Genomic DNA, 23,803 nt, shown 5'->3' on the forward strand with positions numbered 1-23,803 from the left:
AAAACAGTATATTTTAAAATGAAATGGAGATCTTTTTTAAAGGTTAAAACCTCATTCAATTTTATGTCTTATAGGGTTTATACTGAGTTCAATATTGTATAACTGTATTACCTCAACTGTGAACCTAAAAACTTGCACCCACTTGTGAAAGAGATGTATTCTTGCTCTGGAGTGTGTTACTGAATATGTTAAAGCTGTAGTGAAATGCTTCTTCTAATCATGTAGTTATTAAAAATTTAAACAATGATTAAAAATAATAATTCTTCAAAGCATAGAAATTTGCTCCTTGATACTTAGTAAATGTGAAAAACATTACCATTTATATCCATGCTTAGATACCAAGGAGCTCAAAAAGTAACCGACTGTGACTAGTAATAATCAGATATATAGAGATTAGAAATGCATGTATAAATATCTTAATGTCAATTGCATTAAAAACGAATTTTTTGTATGAAACTCTGTATTTTAATAATGAAATGGAGATCTTTTTTAAAGGTTAATACCTCATTTCATTTTATGTCTTATATGGTTTATAATGAGTACAATATTGTATAACTGTAATAATTCAACTGTAAACCTAAAAATTTACAGCCAATTTTGAAAGAGATGAATCTTAGCTATGGAAATTGTTATTGAATGGCTCTGGAAATTGTTATTGAATATGTCAATGCTGTTGTGATGAAATGTTTCTTCTAATCATGTGGCTATTAAATAAATAATAAAAAAAGAAAAAAACTTTCATATGGAGGCTTAGCAAAACATGTTTCTCATATGCCTTCTAGATCATTCCTCATAGTCATCCCGCTAAAAGTTCAAGGTGAGTATTTTTTCTTATGGATTTTAGGAATTATAATCCAAACATTTTTATCAGTCTTAATCTGCATTGGCACAGGATTGCCAAAGTGTATTTCACGTGGTTAAATCTAAATTTTAGCTCTTTGCATTTGATTTGGCCTGTGATTTATGTCCCTGTCTTTAAATGCAGATATCTAGGGAGGATTGGCACTTTTTACTCAAAAAGCGATTGCTTGGCAAGTGATCAGAGAACCAGAATATAGTTATTTCCTCTGAAAACAATATCAGTTGCCTCTCCTCCCCAAAGTCAGGATCACCATTAGAACAAGGTTGCCATTTTTGTCAAGTTCTAGAAGTATTTAATTTCCAGAAGGGGACAAGCATGAAGCAATATCTATTCCGTTTATCACAAATGATCTAGGAAAAATTATTCTACAACATGTATAGTCTAAAGTAACTAACCGTACAGCCATGGAATTTCCAGAAAATTATGTTAGAAAGAGGAAAAATTGAGAAAGACAGTTAAGGTTGAGAATTATGCCAGAAAAGAGATCATGGATATCAGGATTTAATCCATACTATATAATTAGAGATAAGGCAATGGATCTAAATGTTTGCTTTGTCTTTCACAACTCACAAGGCCATGATTAACAATCAACTGCGATAATGAATGTCGTGGCCATAGTAATATAATACTAAGTGAATGTTAGTTTCATCATTTCCTAGGATTTAAAAAAATATTATTTGTCTCATATAAACTTTTAAGTAAAGTGATGCATCTCCTGTATTATTTTAGCATGATTATCTAATTGCCTAATAATATCTTAAACACAGAGGGTGACTTCTAGCTTGGTTGGTTTGTTATAATCTCACGTTAATACAGTAATTGTTCCCTGGAAAATATCTAGGACAAATGATATTTGTGAACACTCAAGAAACCAGTGACATTTGAATATTAATTTTAAATCACTGACATTTATCACATTATTTTAAAAATTAAATTTATTTTAACTGGTACATAAAAACATTAAAAATTGTATCCATAACACATTATTATTACATAGATATTCGTTGCCTATCGTCACTTTAAAGAGGATGCTCTTGTCCATGGATGATTAATGAGAATGAATTATAACGATTTTTATATAGAAACATTTCATAAATCCATTATTTAGTATACTCACATAAAAGTTCATTAATTATAAAACAAAAATAATTAAACAAAGGTACAATAATGGTATCTTACCACTTTGTTAATGTATCTTTGATGACCATCCATGTTGAGCAAGTTGAACATGTTTCCAACATGTTCATGCAGCAAAACATAAATAGCTTACACTGTAAACCTATTTGGGCACACAGCGTTTCTCTTTGACTATAAAGGAATGTAAGCGAAGAGATAGAGGTGGTGATGTTAAAGTGGAACCATTTCTTTCTTTCAAAGATTAAACCCCTTTGATACATGAAATCCATAACATTCTAGTCATATAGTACATTATCAATCCTGAAACTTACTTAGATCACTTTGAACTGCCTATAGCACATTTTAGCTGTCAAAATGGGCATCATTGGCTATTCATGAAGACCAAGAACTGAAATAGAATTTGGCAGAGATCTCAGGCAATTTTTAAAATACAATACATACCTCCAGTGAAAGAAATACATTGAATGAAAATAGTTTTATGTCAAAGTTAATCTATAGGGGAACAACATTTATAATTAAATCTTTGAACACAATTGTTGATCCTGGAGATACATGGCCCTTTGAGATGTTGCTGAGTGTGGCTTTAGAAAAGTTGAGTTAATAAGAAAATAAATACATTTTGTGGACCAGAAATTTATTTCTATTAGCATACAGGACAGCATAACATCACCATTACTTTTTTTTTTTACAATCAGTGCTGATTAAGTAATCCCATTAAGCAAAATTATTAATTTTTAAAACATGCATGTTTTTCATATAAAGTAGAAACTGCCTTCTCCTTTCCCAGAGAATGAAAGTTCTCATGTACATCCCCATGAAATTACTGTAATCAACTCCCAGTCACCTTCACCTCAGCCTCCATAGACTGCCTATATCTTCATTTGAAAGCAAAACCAAAGAGCTTATTTGTATGAACAGTGATTCGGTTTTAGTCCTAATCATGTATAATTGGTTGGTTGCAACCTAATCAACTAGTCAGCGAATTATGCAATACTTTCAAGAGGGCTTTTAATTCTATGTCAAATTTTGGTTACATGGATAGACACTGCATTTGAGTCAAACTTTAAAATCTCACATGAATTAAACCTTATCATTAATGTCTATGCAAAGTGTACACTGTAATTTTCCCAGTATTAAGAAGAATGAGAGTCATTTGTAGGATAATTATAATTTAAAGTATGTAAAATGGATTTTTGACCTAGACTTAGGTCTTTCAGTTTATATTGCTATAACTAAGAATGTTGTATTGCAAAGTCTGATTTGTAGATAGGAGAAATGGATTCATATGCTGTTCTGAGCATTTGTTAGTGCTATGCTCATAGACAAGCAATTTTAAGTTTTCTTCGTATTTACGTATTTATCAAACATATTTTTTACTGTTAATTACTACTTGCCAGAAAAGTGGCTAGAAATCAGTAAATGAAAAATGAAGACAGAATCTCTATCCTAAAGATGTTAGTGAAGGGGGAACCATGCAAACTATGTTTACATGACTAAAGAGATGGATTTCTATATGATATATTGGGAACCCAGGAAAAATTAAAGTAGAAGGGAATCATAAACAAAAGAAAATCAATAAATAGCACTGACTGTGTGGTTATTAGAAGGAAAATTGCTCACAGACATTGTAGAGAATTCTATGTCCAATCTATTGAACTTATGTATTCAAGTGATATTTGAGCAAAAAATTTACTTTTACAAACTGATAGGAAAGTATTTGCACATATGGAAAGTAGTATTTGAAGAGGTTAACTTATCTGATCTCTCACCACACTATCATCATAGAAATAATTGTTCCAGGAAAAATCATTGTCACTCAGTGATGAATACTAATTACAAAATCAGCGTCAGAACGTTAAAAAAGGATCACAGGAAAGAATCCAAAACATGAATCTAACAAGCTATGTGCAGATAAAACCAACATCTGCATGCTCTTACTATGGAGCCAATAAAATTATGAGCAATTTTTAAATGAAATTTAAAAGATAGTTCTTTTATAAGAAATCAGTCACCCTGGACATATTGTTTCCAGGGAAATTATGTGCGTGTGCACAAGCACACGTATCTATCTGTATATATGTGTATTCAATATTGGTGTGGGTGTGGGTTTGTGTGTGTGCCTGCATGTGTGTGAACATACATATAAAGGCCAGAGGTCAACCTTGGGCTTGTCCAGAGTCATCCACCTTATTTTTTGAGGATAGGATCTCTCACTGGGAGTCGGCCTGCTGGTTAGACTAACCTGAGTTTAGAAGAAAATTTGCTGGTGTCACTTCTCTGCTCCACCATGTAAGCTCTGGAGAACAAATACCACAAAAGGCATGTATAAGGAAAAATTCTTGCTAAGCTTGGTGGTATAGACCTATAATCTCAACTACTCATGGATGGATGCAGGAGGATTACAAGCTCAAGGCCTACCTGAGCTACAGAGTTATTAGGTCAAGATCAGCCTCAGCAACCTAGTGAAACTCTGTCTCAAAAGAGGAAATAAAAATCGGCTAGGGATGTAGCTCAGTGGTAGAGCCTTTGCCTAGCATTCAAGATCTCTCATTTTAATCCCCAGTACTGCAATCTTCAATCAAACAAACAAGCAACAATGAGCTTATGACTGCATAGTTTTCAGCACTAAATGATCAGAACCCAGTGAAGTGCACATCACTGAAGGGCAGTGAAACTATTGTAGCTACATATTGTAGAACATTACGCATCTGTAAGAAAGAATAAAGAAGGTTGTTATGGGCTAAAATGTTGCTATGGGTCAGTAGTAGGAGAAAATTCTACACGTGTCTCTTGGGTTTCCATAACTTTTTTCAATACAGGTTTTGATCCTTTTGTTCCATTCTGTTTCATACACAGAACAGCCTTGGAGCACACAAAATCTTCCTGGAACAAAGCTTGTGGCATGTCTTATATAAAAAGAAACAGTGTCTCCTTCTGTTATAAGGTTCAGAATGCTTCCTACCCACAATGAGGGAGTTGGTAATCTCTGGCCTGTGATGCCTGTCCTATAATAAAACCTAGTGGTTGTTCAAGCATGAATTGGTTACCACTGTGCTGCTCTTGGGAGCTTTGATAATTGTCTGACACTGATATTCATGTTACTGTTTTCACTATGTATAATAAGTGCCTTTGACTCTGACCCCAAAGTCTCATGTCTTCTGTTAGGATGCATGAAATTGTGCCAGGTGAATTCATTAGCTTGAAAATAGAGTAAAATCTAATCTCAGTCTCCCTTCATAGTACTTGACAATATTCTCTAATGAAATATTTTAGTTGGGAAAATAAACTATGACTCACAACAGTATACATGGCATACTGTTAAAGTTAAGAAAAATGATACATATGTATATGTGGCAGAATAAACATTATTTTTCTTGAAAGTTAAGAGTTTGGGGTAGTAAAAGAAAATAAGACTTTTAATTAAAAAATAATTTTCCCCTCTAAAATATATGAACTTTTTGTGTTCCAACTGCTCACTGCATCCCAAAACAAACCAAACCAAACCAACCAAACAAACAAAAAACAACAAAAAAAATCCCACAATTTAGGTCAAAACTTTAAAATTTAATGTGGCCAGGCATGGTGGCACATTCCTTTAATTCCAGCACTCAGGAGGCATAAGCAGGTGGATCTCTGAGAGATCAAGAATAGCCTGGTCTACATAGTGAGTTCTTGGCCAGCTAGAACAACAACAAAACCAACAAAGCAAACAAAATATCAAATAAAATAAAATATGATTCAATAAAGAATATCTTAGGTTTTATAAACTTGCTTCCAAAGAAACACTGTAGTTCATCTCTTCCTTTGCTCTTCCTCACCCTCTCTGAGATGCAGTCAAGTGTCTAGGTTTGCTGAAGTCTGTAGGTATGATGGAGGAGGGACAGGATGCACAGGAGGGCAGGAAGAGAGTGGGAGAAAGAGGAGAGGATGTCAGGGGATAGGAAGGAGTCTATCAGGTAAGGATCTAAATGTCAATCAAATTAAGCAATAAAAGCATATTAGTCATCTCAGAAAAATGTCAGTGGAAAGGTAATATTGAATTCTGATTGCAAGTAAAAGCTAAAGAAGAAGTGAAAATTGCCTTTTCTGGAGGTTTGAATAAAAAAGGGAGGATTGAGTTAAGATAGAGGCTAACAGGAGGGTTACGGGTTTGTGGACAGGCTTTTGATTACACGTAGTAAAGAACAGGAAATATTTGCTGAGCTTACGAAAAGGGAAGGTGCTAATAAAATTGCTGGGGTTGACATAGAGGAGAGAGAAAAATCAGGGCTCTCTAAGAACTGGAAGGCAAAGAAATCTAGACTTTTTGCAAACAGCAGACCTGGACATGTTTTCAGAGGTTGAAGAAAGGAAGAAAGTGGAGGAAGGGAGGTAAGAGGAAGGAGCAGCAGTGTGGACTTGGCTCTGGGTGACAAGAGAGTGCTTAGACATTTGCATGAATAACTTAAAGACTTCTCAGGAGTGCTGGAGAAGTTGAGGGCACTGTCTGCTCTTGCAAAGGACCCAGATTCGATCCCCAGTAGCTAACAACAGCAACAACAACAACAGCCACTAACAACTTTCCATAACTCCAGTTCCACCAGAGGGATCCGACACCCTCCTCTGACTTCTGAGGGCATTGCATGACATGGATGGCTCAGCAGTTGAGGGCACTGTCTGCTCTTGCAAAGGACCCAGATTCGATCCCCAGTAGCTAACAACAGCAACAACAACAACAGCCACTAACAACTTTCCATAACTCCAGTTCCACCAGAGGGATCCGACACCCTCCTCTGACTTCTGAGGGCATTGCATGACATGGGTGCACTTACACACATGCAGGCAATACACTCATACACATAAAATTAAAAAAAAAAAAAAAAAACAAGAAATAAAATTTAAAAAAAGACTCCTCAGGAATTTCCTCTTCAGTTCAGTAGCTTTCTATTTTTCACACCGTTTTGGGAGTCAAAGTTATCTGTAACTCAGTAGTATTTGTGTTATTTTGTACACCATACACGTGGTACAGTGATTTTTGCATAGGAAATATTAGCATATCAGTGCAAAAATGGAAGTTAAGATACATTATCTACAATAATTAATAATGAGTTTTTTTAAATGTAGTATTGAAGAATAGTTATCTATTGTGAACTGTAGTATGGACTGTCAGAATGGGTAAGTATACAGCTCATGAGTCATGAACAGCACGAACATCCTGGACAGGGCTTGGAAGGTTGAAAATGGATCACATTTTTACTTGTCCTCATTCTTTTTTATTTTTATGTTTTCATTTTTTTGAGACAGGGTCTCCCTGTTGCCCCAGGTGGCCTGGAACTTGGTATGTAGACCAGGCTGGTCTCAAACACAAAGATCCGCCTGCCTCAGACTCCAAGTCCTGGGATTAAAGGCGTGCATTACCACACCTGGCCTTATTCTTAAGGCAGTGGTTCCATTCTTTCCTCAGTCTCCTCCAACCCTGGCTTTCAACAGGTCCTGAACAGCAGAGTGCACTGGCTACTCTGGCAGCTCACACTTTCCTTTTGATCTCCTGAATACATACCTGACTATGCCTCCTATTACTGCTGCATGTGATTTCTAGAATCTACCTGTAGAGTGAACTGTTTTACTCTTCAAGAAAGTAGATGGGCATATCAGAACAGAGGGAGTGTCATATATAAAAATATTGCTTTCTCTGTGGCATTAATCCTAATTTAATTTTTCTGTCTGCTGATCTAGATGTCTTATTTTCACAAAAAGAGAAAGTGGCAGTTTATTTGGATATATTTTAGCTTGTCCATGAATTGCTTTTTAAATTCTTTGAAATACTTCATAAGTGATCCAAAGTTTAATAATGATGGTACTGGAGAGACGGCGCAGCAGTTAAGAGCACTGACTGCTTTTCCCAGTTTTGGTTCTCAGTACCCACATAGCAGTTAACAATCATCCATAAGTTCAGTTCTAGGGAGTCCAACGCCCTTTTCCGGCTTCTGTGCGCTTTACACACATGACATACATGTAGGCCGAGCACTTATACACATAAAATAAAAATAAATAAATAAAAATAAAAATAAATAAAAATAAAAAAGAATGAGCTCAAATTAGTTTGCATGCCAACTGCAGATATATTTTCTTGGCAGTTGATTTTGCATTACAAAAACAGTTGTGCCTTCAAGCCCTCTTACCAAAATACAGTGAATGATTTCTGTTTTCTTTAAAGTCAAGGCAGTCAAGCTGCCAATTACTTTCATTAACTGCCCATTTTATACCAGCTTCTAGTAGCAGTCCCCTAGGGAAGTAGAGTTAATAAAAAAAGACAATGCAATTAGAGGATTTACAATACAGTTAATGTAAAATGTAAATGTTAAGTTTTGAACTGAGGAGAAAAGAAAAGAGAAGTTGTCATCAATTGCTCTTTTTTAGTTGGATGAAGAGAAAATGATATTCCAGAGAGTTGATTGATCATATTTTCTGACTAGAAGGGATAATGAGAAAGTTATCTTGTAAGTCTACTGCTCAGTCTCAATCTGTAAGCTTTGTTTGGAAGAAAGGACTTCACAGAGTCCACGGAAACCAGCAGTATAATGGAACACATAGGAGAGGCCTGGCTTTGTCTTCAGACAAACGTGATTTTGTTTTCTAAAAAACAAAGTTCAGGAGATGGATGGAAGATTCTTAAGTAGAATGATTAGAAAGACACATCAGAGTCATTTGATCTTTTCCTCAGTGACTACCTCAGCAGTGAGGTTTTTTTTTTTTCTTAATGAAACAAAAAAAAGTTTTAAAACTATTTTTATATTTTGCTTATGCATGTTTTATCTGCATGGATGTAGGTCCACTACATGGATGTAATGCCCATAGCAGCCAGAAGAGGGAATCAGGTCTGGAACTCAAGGTACAGATGGTTGTTAGCTGTCAAGTGTGTTCTGGGAACCAAACCTACATCCTCTGAAAGAACAGCTAATGCCCTTTATTCCTGAGCTATCTCTTCAGCTCAAGAAAAATTGATTTTAATCAATTGAGAATGTCAAATACATATAATGTATTTAGAACATATTCAGACTCCCTCCCCATCTCCTGCTCCACCTTACTAACTACCTAACTTCATATCCTCTATGTTATTTTCTTTATTTGAAGGCCTATCTAGTCTAATTTGTGTTCCCAAATGCTGTTAGGTGTGGGTCTATCCTCTGGAGCCTGGTCAACCCACCAGGCATCTCACTCTGAAGAAAACCAACTCTACCCTCCCCAGCAGCTATCAGTCACCAATAATTCCTCAGCTAGGGCTGGGATTGCCTACTTACCTCATCAGTGCTTGGTTTTTGTCTGGGATGGATTTGCACAGATCTTGTGCATACTGTCACAAGACCTGTGGTTTCATATATACAACTTCCGTGTTTTATACAGACAACATAGTTTCATTACACTCACACGCCACCTCTGGACCCTCTTCCACAATGATCCCTGAGCCTTAGGAGTGTGATATAGGGATCCAGGCTGAGCACTCAGCAGTTTCTTGTGGGTCTGTGTATTAATCACTATCAATTGCAGACGCTTCTTCCATGAGAGAGATAGAATAGTGTATAGCAAGTCATTAAGAATGAGTTTGATATGCTGTCCATTTAGCAGAATAATAGCTTAGGTTCTCTCCTACTGCCTATGAATTGTCTAGCCACATGTTCTTGGCCCTGATAATAGTGAGTTTCTTTAATGAAGGATTTCTTTAGCATTTTCCTCTATTGAGCTTAGACCAAAACTAACAAAGGGAAATAAATTCTTTCCTTTAGAAGATTTTGCTTTTTATTGCATGACTTTTCATGGGAAGATTTAAATGTCTGAATGCATTCACTCCCAAGTAGGGCACTGACAAAAGACAAAAGAAATGATTCCACCCAAATCTATTTTGTTGAACTAATGAGTTTATTGGGGTTATTTACAGAAGTGTGACTGAACCAAAGTCAGCTTCATTACCAGAAAGCCCGTCCCAGTGTGAGTGATGACTCATCAAGTTGCATCCTTAGATCTCCTTGATCAACTTGCTGGAACCTTCATTGAAGAGTTCTCCCCAGTTTCTCACTGATTATATAACCTTGGGGAGGTCCATGTTGTATCTTGAAAATTACAGATGTTTCCTGAGGTTTATGGGCCTTCCTCATCCTTCTAGGGTGCATGTTTCAACTTGAAGGAATAACTCCAAACCTTCAGATTGCTCATGAGTATGTTAGCACAACTTTGTGTTTTCATGACTCCTCCAAGAAGCAGATAAACTGTATAATTTAAGGAGTAAACTCTTAAGCACATCTATTATTATAATATGTTAACTATGTCAGTGGGTCACAATTCCTCTTTGAAACCATGAATCTAGAAACTCAAAATGTTACACCTCCATTTCCTGTAAGTCCTTTCAACTATTCCCAGAGCTCTGTTATTTGTTTGCAAGTGTTGCTATAATGCAGTCTCACACACTGGATGACATGTGTACACTATAGAAATTCTTCTGCCTCACAGCTATGGGACCAGAAGCCTGATAACAAGGCAGCGGCAAGGTTTCGTCCCTCTGAGGAGTGATCAAGAGAACCAGGCCTCTCTCCTGACTATCTGTAGTTTGCTGGCTGCCTTTGGTGCTCCTTGACTGTAGACATAGTCCCCAAACCTTTGCCTTCTTCTTTAGGGCATCTTTCTTGTGTGTGTCTCTATATCAAGATTTTTCCCTGTTTATAAGAGCATCACCCTTATTAGATTAGGGGTTTATTCTACTCCAGCATCTCTTTACTGTACATTATTACATCTACAATCTACCTATTTCCAATAATGTTACATTTTGAGGTCTTGAGGGTTAGGGTTTCAACATAGACCCCCAGGGAAGATACATACAAACCATAGAAGTCCTTATAGTCTTCTGATAGAAATATTATTTGATTCTGTTCTGGAAGTGCTCAATTTGAGGTTTTCTCTGAAGTAAAAAATATGAGTTTATGTAGACATAAAGTCTCACAGTCTTTGCTGTATCTCAGTGTTCCTGCTAAGCTCTAGTTCGCTGGCTGCTTCTTAGACTACTGCGTCTGTGTCTCTCATTTGGTTGGTAGTCAGCAGTCACTGTGGTTCCATCTACTCCTTCTAACCATGAGTTCTGTTCAAGTGGTAGCCCTCTACTTAAAAAAAATAGTGTTTCCCTTCTGCATCTTGCTGGGTCTGTAGGACACCAAGCAGGTCTATGTCAGGTACTTGCAACCTTAACAGCCACTTTCCTTTTGTTCCAAGCTAGTAATTGAGGAAATTTGCAAATCTTTCTGAGGCTCCTGCAGCTTGGCTCTCTAACACTCTTGCTCTGTGTTTATATTGAGGTGGGCAGGGGAGACGGCCTTTTCGTAGAGACCCACATACTCCACATCTCTTCTTTAGACCTCTCATACTGTCTCAGAATGACTAAGAAGTACAAAAAATAGCAAAAGTATTAGAAGTCTCTTTATTCCTTAGCTTAAAAATAAAATCATTCTTGTAACTTTGCAAATCTATGCTGAAGTCAGTTGTCTTAAAACTCTAGATTACATATCAAAAAATGGAATTTACTCAGTGGACCAGTGAGATGGATCAGCAGATAAAGGTGCTTGCCTGATGACCTGATTTGTTCAATACCTGGACTGGTGGCAGGTGATAACAGCTCCTGCAAGTTTTACTCCGACCTCTATGTGTGGCCCTTAACATACGCACACCCACATCCACATCTCATATCCCCACACCCCCCCGACACACTCAAGATAAATAAGACAACATACTCTTTTGTAAATAGAATTTGTGTATGATGTTACAAAGGCTGTGGGTTCATATGTGGAACTGCCTTGCTGTGTTCAGAAAACATGATTCCTTGAATTCATCCACCACCTCTGACTCTTAACAATCTTTCCATTCCTTTTCCCACAAGGACCCCTGAACCTTAGGAGGAAAGGGTGTGAGGTCCTAGGTGTCCCATCTAGGACTGAGCACTCCGAAGTCTCCTGTTTGCTGTATGTTGACCAGTTGTGGGTCTCTGTATAAATCACTATCTGCTGTAAGAAGCAACTTCTCTTATGAGAGCTATTAGATAATAAGAGTAATAGGTTCTCCACTAAAGCCTGTGACCTATATAGCCACAGGTTGTTGGCCCTAGTAATATAGTCAGGTATGGGCTCTATTTTATGAAGCAGGCCTTAAATCCAATCAGAAAGTGGTTGGTTACTCTCATAACATTTGTGTCACTATTGTGCTACTGGTTTCAGGTGCCAGGTCAGTTGTTATTGTATCTTTCAGGGTTTACATCTGAAGATTGATGATTATGTCTCTCTTCTAGTAGCATACATTACACCTTCCAGCCATGAAAGGTAACCAGTAGAAATTAAATTTCAGGGTTAGGACCAGCTGGGTTGCTCCATGTTTGTTCCTCAACTCTAGTATGTAGTGTCTTTAACAGTAGGCTCTTACCATCAATTCTGGAGGATAACCAAGAGTGATGGCAATAGCCAGTATGGCTTGAGGGTCTATGGGAACTCTCTCTGACTAGCAGCTCTAAAAGCAAGGGTCCATTCCTGGCATTTGGCTTTTTATTTGAGAATCTGTGGTGTATGGTAGGGGCATTGCCACCCCCCTCACATTTTCATTCATAGGGTAACTCCATTTTAACTTTTCTTAAATATACATGTGTATATATTTTAAGAAACTTTTGCAGTAGCAACTTTCCATATGACTTTTCCTAAATGTCTTTAGTGTTAGTTATTCCTCCTGTAAGCCCTCCTCTGCCCTGCCCTTGAATTTCCCATATCACTGTATTCTATCTCCCCTCCCATGAAGCACCCCCCTATGGCCTCATTAATTTTCTCACATCTATAGATTTTGCAATTGAGACATACATCTGAAGATTCAAAACTAGCATCCACTACTGAGAAAGAACATGTGATGTTTGTCTTTCTGGGTCTGGGGTCACCCCACTAAGGATGATTGTTTCCAGTTCCATCCATGTACCTGTGAATTTCCTAATTTTTTTTCTTAACAGCTGAATAATATTCCATTTGTGTAAATATATCATATTTTCATTATCTGTTCATCAGCTGGTAGACATTTAAGTTGCTTCCATTTCCTAGCTATTGCGAATGCATAAGACCTGTGCAAGCCCAAACTAGGCAAAAATCTCAGAATGGAGTGTGTGAGTGGGTGGGTGGGGGTCACAAAGCCCAATTCCTAGCTGAGGAACTATAGGCAATTAAAAGCTACTGATAGGGGGAAAGTCATTTTTCTTTAAGGGTGTGATGTTGGTTAAGTTGACCTCTCTCCCATGGATAGACGTATACCCGAGGATATTTGGATAACACAAATTAGACTTAATAGGCATTAAGGAAAAATTGAAGAGGACATGAAATGAAGTGGGTAGGGAACTGGGTGGATCTGAGAGGAGATGGGGGAAGGTTTCTAAATATGGTCAAAATTTGTTGTATGAAATTCTCAAAGAATCAATGCAAAAGAAAAATAGAATATGTATGAGTTTTAATTTGTGATTTTTATGAATTTTGTATTGATTCCATGTTGTCTCCCAAATGTATTTTATGTACTCCCTGAAAGAAATATGCTGGTGTTCTATAAACTGCCAACTGTGTCAGCATCTTTGTTCTGCTGTAGTGCAATATGAGCTTGTAGCTGGTATTTATTCATTTTCTTTGTGTGTGAAGGTATTGCCTGCATGTGTGTAGGTGCACCCATGTCATGCAATAATGCTGGTGTTCTATAAACTACCAACTGTGTCAGCATCTTTGTTCTGCTGTAGTGCAATATGAGCTTATAGCTGGTATTTATTCATTTTCTGTGTGTGAAGGTATTGCCTGCATGTGTGTAGGTGCACCCATGTCATGCAATGCCCGCAGAGGTTAGAAGGGGTTGGATTCCCCTGGAACTGGAGTTATGGATGGTTCGTAGCCGCTATGTGGGTGCTGGGAGTTGAACCCAGGTCCTCCTCAAGAGCCGTCAGTGCTCTTAACTGTCGAGCCATTTCTCCAACCCCTATTTATTTTTATTTTTGTTTTTTCAAAGGCAGTTGATCCCAAGTTTGTGATGAACATGGAGCAACGTTAGAAACCCTTAAAACAAACCTCAAACATATAGGCAGTACACACAAACATGTGTGTGTGCATCCATTGAGCTGTGCATATATTTGTTAGCACTCTAATTACAACTATGCAGTATTTAAGTTGTTGCCCAGCTTTAGTTACTTATTGAATTAACTTATTGTATTGAGTTACTAGTTTTGTGAAATAAAGATCACCTCTAGTAAAATTGCCTATTGCTATAATCCATGAGCACTACTAGTACCTGATCAGGCATAACTTTTGTGTCTGCCCTAAAAAGGGGAGAAACTACTCAGAATTTGTACTTAATATCATTATTTAATTTTTCAAAAGTACTTCTTCACCTAATCCAGGATCATCATTATCAGGACAGCTGTGTTAGTAAGCCTGTTTTCCGAAGGCTTTCATGAAGTGTAGATGTTAGTAACTAACACAGATAAGTCATTACAGATGGGATTCTTGAAGATGAGGTTATTCCAAAGTAGGTGGGCCTTTATTCTGATGTGACTAGTATCTTTGTTTGAAGAAAATAGACACAGACACATGAGGCCATGTAGTGACTGAGGCAGAGATTGAAGCTATGCAGCGGGAAGCCCCAGAATCCCAAGGATTACCATATACTGTTAGGAGTCAAGGGGAGGCCAGGAAAGACTCTTCTCAGAAGTGAGGGAGCCTGAGTCACTCTGCAGAAACTTCCCAGTCTCCAGAAATAATATGGACTGTTGTCCCCATTTACCCATTGATATAGTACTGTGCTTTGATAATCCTTAGGAAACTAATGGCAGTTAAAACATTTGTAAGAAGAGAGAGCACTGCACCATGCTGATACACAGTTCCATCCTGGGAGAGAGAAAGAAGGACGCACATTCAGGGTTCACGCTACATCTAACAGACAAGATAAAGAATACACCAATGTCAGATGAAAAGTATAATTAATAACTATTGCAGATACACTGACCTCAAAAAATATTCACATTGAAAGGGGTGCTGTGCACCATTTCATCACCAGAATTTTCACTATGGGTAATCATATTAAGACAGTTTATAGTCTTACTGTCATATATTTGAACTTTGATATATCTATAAAATGTGCATATGAACTGGGCATTGTGGCACATGCCTTTAATCCCAGCACCTGGGAGGCAGAGGCAGGGGGTCCTGTGAGATCATGGTCAGCCTGGTCTACATAGTGAGTTCCAGGCCATCTGGGGCTACAGGGAGACCCTGTCTCAAAAAGACAACAACATATGTACATATGAATACATAAAAACACATACATGCCCCTATATGAATGCTAATACATTTCAATTTACCTGGATTTCTTGGCACATGTATTTACCTATAATGGAAGAGGAGTGCATATAGAACTTCATCTTTTCAGTAAAATTTAGACTCCATTTATCTCTAGTTCAGCATTCTAATATATATGTGGGGTGTGTGTGTGTGTGTGTGTATGTGTGTGTTTTAATCTATTGTGTGTACATATGTTCTGTGTGTGTATGTGTTGGAGGGTATGGGTGTGCATGTTTGTATGTGCAAATGTAGGTGCATACATGCATGCCATAGTACTGTATAGAGATCAGAAGACAACCTTGGGTGTCTGTCCTTGCCTTCCACTTTGTTTGAAATAGGGTCTCTTGTTCACTGCTGTGTATGCCAGCCTTGTTGGCTTCTGAAGGTCAAGGGATTCTCTAGCTCCTACTTTTCATCATGCCTAAGCAGTGCTGAGATTACAGACACTTGGTACTAGGTCTAGATTTATGTGGGTTTTGGGTATCCAACCTCAGGTCCTAGGGTTTATGTGGTAAGCACTTTACCTACTGAGCCATCTCCTCTGCCTATGCTGAGGAAAATTTCAGTTTCCTGTTTGACAAATTTCTTCCGTTGCTAAAAATTTTATGAATGGCTATTAACTTTTTAAGGCTTAAGTGGACTTTCACAGTCTTTTCTTAGAATTCTAGATGTATGCTTGAGGCTAAAATCAAGCCTTGAATAAAATATTTCTATCTTAACTGCCTCATAAAACTTATCCTTATACCCATAGATTAGGGCAGTGTTCACTGCTCATCAAAGAAGCTTCTTTTGGAGTAAACAGAGGTTATTATAAAGAACTGTAACTGGCCAAAGTGCAGAGAATAAATGACTATGGAGAGCCTATCTCCATCTATAACACAATCCCTATACCCAAGGCTCACATTGTGGAAGAGGGGGTGAAATATTTTAAGAGCCAGAAGACAAGCAGGACTGCTGCCAAATAGTGTTTTCTGGACATTAAAATGATGTTGCATCCCTGAACTCTCAATAGCTATGGTGGCCTGCACAAGTCCTGCACAAACTCACAGCAGTCAGCATTCCAGCATGGATGGGGACAAGGCTATCCGTAGTTGAAGAGTTATAGGCTGAGGGAGGGAGTTGGATTTCTTCAGCGACCCATCTCTAGTGGTCAGCCTTATACCCATGTGCATATGGGGATACTAATATTAAAAGAAAAGGACATGAGTTTGAAAAGGGTAAGTGTAGGGAGACCCAGGAAGGGTTGGGGGCAGTGAGAGGTTGATATTATCAGAATGCATTTTATTTACATATGATAGTCTCAAAAAATTTAAAAGAATGCTTATAACTTAAAAAAAATACGCAGTTATCATCTTAACTGATTTTCTATGTGTAGTGGCAAGTATATTCATTTTCTGTACCCTAGTATCCACAGTTTCTTCATTTGAAAAATTAAAATACATAATCACTAAAAACTAAGCCAAATACTCCAACCTGAAACACTAGGCCAAGACATAAGCCAAAGGAACTACAGACTGTTTTCATTGTAAAGGTAGGTGGAGGAATCTCTGTAAAGCTTTCTGAAATGCTTGGGTCTCTTTCTTTTCGCCATAGATTCTCTGGTGGGGAAGAGGCCATTAGCTGCTTGAGATTTATGTTGATTTAGCAGAGCCAAGAGATAATTCTAAAACTCCCCTGGAGAGACAATATCAGCACAATCCTTTGTTAGGAAACAAGGGCCACATGCTTATCATTTTACCATACCCCTCCTTAAATGAGATCAGGAGAGTTCAAAGATTAATTATACAACCTGCTATAGCTCACAGAGCTAGCTGTGATAGAATCTGTACTAACATACAGGTTTTCTGAATCCTTTAGATAATGTTTGTATGTTTGTTTTCCTTTTTTAATATTTTATTTTTTTAATTATTTTTATTTTATGTGTATGAGTGTATTGCCTGCATTTATGTAAGTGCACTCATGTCATGCAATGCTGTGGAGGTCAGAAGAGAGCTTCAGATTCCCCTAGAACTGTAGATTCCCCTGGAACTGTAATTAAGGATGGTTTGTAGCTGCCATGTGGGTGCTGGGAATCAAATCCGGGTCCTCTGCAAGAGCATCCGGTGCGCTTAACTACTCAGCCATCTCTCCAGCCCTGTATGTTTGTATTTTTATGAATGATTTGATACATGATTGTGTGCTTGATTTTATGAAATTTACCCCCTGAGTTCTGTCAAAATACTGTCCAAATATGGTACATATTTTACCTTTCAACCTCAAGTTACCAAAATTCCCATTTTAAGACCTTAATTTTATCATAATTAATTCAAAATCACCTAAAATTTAAGCACATTGGAATATATATTTTAATGTGTCCTTTTAATAGCAAAGAGAATTTTAACTATTTTATGATTGGTTTTGGTAGCAAACATAACAGTGATAATGATTCAATATTTTGATAATCTATTACTGCTTGTTTTCGATGTTTAATCCTTGCTTTGAAGAATCTACTTTGCTTCATTAGAAGCAAAGAAAATTAGCCTATAGAATTGGATTTTCGAGGTGAATGAAACCTTAGAGCTATTCAGTTCAGTCTCTTATTTTTGCAGATGAGCCCAACAAGGTCTAAAGAAATTAGGTGACTGAACTCCTGAATTCTGTTTTAGTGTGCTTTAATTGTAAATAGTGAAGTCTGAGTATTTCAATATTCTTTCCTCAATGATTAGGAGTCATTGGAATTCTAGGCATGTGAATTCTACAAAGAAACAGCAAAAAGAAAAACCAGTGCTGTCAAGCCACCATCCATCCCACTGTTCTTCCTCATTCCACTTTGCCAAGAGCCAAGGGTTCATGCCAGTCTGATCACATCTGAAACTAAGTAGGGAGTGTGGGCTGCAACAGGAAGAAAACGGAGTTTTCAGCTCAGGGGCTAAATATGGGCCCTGTGTCCTCTTAACTGCAAAATGGTGGCAGAAGTAATCATATTGTCTCATTATTATATTAAATAGATTAGTTGGCATAAAGTACTGATGATGGTGTCAGAAGCCAGTAATAGTTCCATTTTTCCCTCTCTACCTCATCAAGAGCATGTGGCTTATTAATGTCACCATATGACTAAAACTAAGAGCACTTAATTTCAAGAAGATAGACCTTCTACACGGAATTTTTCCATTATTCACATTGAAATGCTCTCAGAAAGGAGATTCAGAAATATCTAAAAGGTCATCTTTTGTTAGTTTAGAAACACAGCAGGGGCGGGTGACCCTATGTGGAAAATGAATAAGGTTCTGTCTCCAACTATGAAATAATTATATGAGATAATGAATCTTTTGCAGTATTTTCTTTGAATTCTAGATAGAGCACAGTTAATTCTTGTGTTTTCATCACTAGGTAAGGCCTGAAAATCAATAGTGTCTCAAAAAGATGGGAAGAAAATTGAGTCTTTCCATTATTAAGGAAGCATATTTGAATCTGCTGGAAAATAGGACATGGGGTAGGACTTGGGATTTTAAACATTTGAAGAAAAGCAAATGGACTTTTGCTGCCAGGGCCATTGAAATGTTTATGTTAAAATATCTACTTCAAGGTACCAGAGTTGATGCTAATAGTACCTGATTTGTTCTGTACCTAATGATAATCAGTTTTTAACATGCAACCTTCTCTTTTTGATAAGCCTATTGTCAGTAAAAATCATATAAAGTATTTTATAAACAGAATTCTTTTAGTTTTAAAAACTATTTCAGTTAAACAACTTACACATGAGCAACATCTTATACTTCACTCAAAATTGCACATTATATATCTCTGTTGTGCTATTTTAACATTTAAAACAAATAAGCATTCCAAGAAATTGTTAAGAATGAATGAATGATCAAAGTGATTCAAGTTATCCTTGTTCATTTTTATAATTTCTGTTTAAATTTGGGTCATATAGCACTGTAAGGTTTGGAAATTCAAGCTTTAATTACTCTCTACCTTCGATGAATTTGCTCCAAATAAATGTAAGATTTTAGATTCCATGTGGGATGCAGAGAGCTAGAAAGTGTGGTTCCCAGCCTTACACTGGAGAAAAGTAGGCAAACTGCTGATGATCATGTGTTTTCAACTTCCACTGAGACCACAGAACAAGCAACTGACCCCCAAAATGGTAGTAAATGTACAACTGAAGGGAGAGATCAGCTGTGAGCACTGACTTCCCTGGGGTATAACAACCAGGCACTAATGGGATGTCGGTGGAAGCAGGTATGCCCGATGATGTACAGAAAACCCTAGGATGAAATGCTGTGGAAGTGGGCAGGCAATACTTTCTTCACATTTTTCCATATTAATCCCACTGAGTGTTCACAGAAGGGATTAGAGGTTGCTTTCCAGAGTAATCATGGAGCGAGGGCCTCAAGGGAACCAGCAATCTCTCCATGGTTATTAGACTTAAGAGACACACGGTCCTGATTTCCCTGCACAACAGAAGCCTTCCTCTGTTTGCTGAAAGACAAATAATGTTGTTGTCTAGGGCACACATGGCACCTGGAGGAAAGAGCAGGAAAAAAAATAACAAAGAACACACTTGGAATAGGAGGATCTATTATATACAACTTGATTAAAATAAAGACAGAAAATCATGGATTCATGGGATTAAAAAGATACACAAAATGTAGAAGAACAAAGATTATAATCATAGGAGACTTCTTGATAGAAATCATACAAGCAAGAGGAAAATGGAATGACATTTCTAACGAGTTGATAGGAAAAAAAGGTGACATTTTGTGATGATTGTGCTTAGCAAAAGTATATTTCAAAAATCACACAGAAGGATGTTTTATAAGGATATTATCACAGCAGACTTCCTCCAAGCAATGTAAAAACCCTCAGGCAAAAGGACTATGACACTGGAAATTAACCCTGGACCTACAGGAAATGAAGATTGAGAGAAATGAAATAAATTAAGGTGTGATAGCAGTCATGCTTTCCTTATTTTTAGTTGCTGTAAATTAAAGACTTTTGTATAACGCAAAACTTAACATATTGTATTTTTATAGTAAATGTGAGGGATGTTTATGCAAAAGTAAAACAGCATCCAGAATGAGAGGGAGGGATTAAGTATTTACTGCTTTATATTATTATGAAGTAATTATGGATAATTATGAAATAATCTATGATTGATTATAATGGATAATGTACATCCAAATAAAGTATAATGTACAAGTATAATGTACATTTAGCACAAACACCGGAAATTAAAATGTAAAATTAGATAATAGGTGGTAGAGTAAAATCATAAATGATGATTAACAGAAGAGAAGCAAATGAAAAAGAAAAGAATGAACATAGTATGGTGGTAAGACTCCTAAGAAGATGATAGATATGTTAACAATATGAAAATCATCTTAAATATGATCTAAGCATGCTAGTTAAAGGCAGGGTCTATCAGATTAAAGAGTAAGATACAACTATGTACCATATGTAAGACACCAGTTAAAATATGACAAGGTAGGTTAAAAGTAAAAGAATGAAAAAAAAAGATATTCCACTCAAATACTAGTGAAGTTACAAATGGAATAGCTATACTGTTTAGAGGGGTGGATTTCTAAATAAAACATAATATCAAAGTAAGGACAATACATAATGAAAAAGTTGCAATTCTGTAGCTAGGTGAACAAGCCAAACTTGTGTATGCACTGAGCGTGGTGCTGCAAAATACATCGAGAAAAAAATGACACAGCTGAAAGCATGAACAGGAAAATCAATAATCATAGCTGGAGACATCAAGGGTCCCTGCTCAGCAACTAGCAGAGGAAGTAGGCAAAAGATTGATGAGGAGTTAAAAAGCCTAAATGAAAGTGTTACCAATTTGACCTTGAAGACACAAACAGAACAAGCAGGGATGGGAAATTAAACAGGATGGGTCCTGTGAGATATGAAATGAGCAACTAGAAATTTGAGAAACTGTATTATCAGCTCATAATAGAATTAATCTAAAAATCACAAACATATGTGACAAATTCCTGTTTAAATGGAATTTAGTAATACATTTTTTCTTGTTTTTTTTTGGGGGGGGGTGTATTTTTTGAGACAGGGTCTCCCTGTAGCCCCAGCTGTCCTGGAACTCACTATGTAGACCAGGCTGGCCTTGAACTCACAGAGATCCGCCTGCCTCTGCCTCCAAAGTACTGGGATTGAAGGCATGCGCTACCACGCCCGGCTAATAATACATTTTTATGTAAGCCATTGGTCAAAGAGGAAATCTCAAAAAGCATTAAAAATTTTGACCTTAAGTGAAAATAAGAATATCAAAATAATAGTTGCGGGGGGGTGTATGTAAAGAGCTGTTAGAGAAAAATTTATAGCATCAAGAGTTTATATTAGAACTGGAAAGGGTTTAAAATGAATTCATGCCTCATCATCAGAACTAGGAAAAGAAAATCTAAATCCCCAAAGTGGAGAAATAATGAAATGCTAAAAACTTCAAGAAGTTAATGAAATTGAAAAGAGAAATCAGAAACTCAATGAGATTGAAAAGTGTTTCTTTGAAAATATCAGTAAGGTCAATAGAATTTTAGAATGACCAAGAAAAGTCCAGGAAAGCAAATATTACCAGCATCAGTTTAAAATAGCGTACTAATTGCCAGTATCACAGGTGTTTATAGGATGATTAGCTTATATTATGATCATTCTATGTACATAAATTCAACAAGTTAAATGAAATGGACTGGTTTACAGAAATTTACTACCCACCAAATAATAATAAAAATGAAAGAAAGAAACTTAATATCCCAATAACGATTAAATAAATTAAATTAGAATTTTAAAAGATAGTATAGGCTGGGAAGGGAAGGGCTGTAATGCAGTTATGAGACAGAACCCTTGGCCAGCATGTACTAGGCCTTGGAAGAGAGAGAGGAGAGGTGCTAGCACAGGAGATATAATCATAGCTTATTATTTAAAATTTTTATGCAGTGTGATTGCACTGCTGTAAATATATGCATTGTGTGTGCCTCAAAAAGAGAAGCACAGAAGTAATTCTGAATCCCATTAAATGTCTTCTCCTTTCTCTTCTTCCTCCTACCTTTATGTATTTTTCAAGTTTTCAACAAATAGAGAACTTTGTAATCAGATGAAAAGGAGATTTTTATATTAAATAAATTGTATCTCAAAAAAGATATTATAGGCTCATTATTTCCTTAAAAAATTCTACCAAACTCTTATGAATAATGTAATATTAATTTTATACAATCTCCATCCAAATAGAAAATGGGAGAACGGCTCTCACATCATTTTGGTAGGCTAAAATTTCCTTAAACTAAAACTACACAGAGACGAACAGAGCTGCATACCAATGTGTGATAAAAGAGAATAGACACACAAATAAATCCTCAGTGAACATTAGCAGATACAATCAGAACTACAGAAGAATTTGCAAAAATGTAGTATATAACAACAATTTGGGATAGATCTTAGAGCACAAGGCTGGTACAACGTCCAAAAATCAGCAGTGTTTTAGTGTATCTGTAGACTGGGTAATGCTAAGATAGCTGGTGTGATTTTGACCATAGAGTCAGTGAAATCCCAGTAAAATCTCTGAAAGCTTTTTTTGTACAGATCAACATACTAATTCCGAATTATACTTAGAAAATCAAAGCAATTATAATACCCAATGAAACAATTTTTTAAGAACAGATATGGGGTTCTCAAACTATTGATTTTTATACTTTCTATAAATCCCAGGATCCAGGATTCCATATGACTAGAAAGAAAATAAATGTAAATTAAGCAGAGTTAATTAACAGATGCTAAATAATTGTTGAAGAGAATGAATGATTAGTCAAAAATTGGGAGAAATTTTGCAAATCACATCTATAACAGAGAACCTGTACCAAGATTTTAAAAAATTTCACTACTAAGCAAAGCAGCCCAAAACAAACATGATAAAAAGAAGAGAAATGAATTTCTAAAGAGCACATGAATGAACACTCAATGCAATTAGTTAATGGGGGAATGAAAATTAAACCACAGTGAAGTTCTACTACTAACCTACCAGAATGGCTAAAATCTAAAAAGAAAGAGGAAAAGAGGGGAGGGCAAAAGACAAATGGAGGCTAGGTCCCAGCTTTTAGTGGTGGTGGTGATGTGGACCAAGCTGACCACATATTCCATGGTAAAACTGCATGATACAGAGGGGCTGTGGATGTGATTGCATGTTAAAGTGTTTCGCTATCATGTAAGAAGTCTTGCATTCTATCCCTGGCACTGCACATAATCACACACATAAACACATAAACACACACACACACACACACACACACACACACACACTGAGAGAGAGAACGAGAACAATTTTTCAAATGTTATAGTCACATTGGAAAATAATTTTATGCCTTTATATCTAATTATGTATGTATTTTTGTGATCTTGTAGTCCCTTTACAAGAGAAAAAAGTATAACCCTTAAAAACCTAAACTTAAATGTTTAT

The 23,803-nt window shown here is 36.6% G+C and overlaps 1 protein-coding gene across 1 annotated transcript in view; it reads left to right on the forward strand.

Moving 5' to 3' along the window:
• Itgbl1 (integrin subunit beta like 1) overlaps window positions 1–23,803 on the forward strand; it is a 297,795-nt gene that overhangs the window by 101,135 nt on the left and 172,857 nt on the right. The gene's annotated exons all lie outside the window — the stretch shown is intronic.

Source organism: Nannospalax galili, unplaced genomic scaffold (assembly GCF_000622305.1).
Source record: "Nannospalax galili isolate Female #2095 unplaced genomic scaffold, S.galili_v1.0 scaffold287, whole genome shotgun sequence".
Lineage (NCBI taxonomy): Eukaryota > Metazoa > Chordata > Mammalia > Rodentia > Spalacidae > Nannospalax > Nannospalax galili.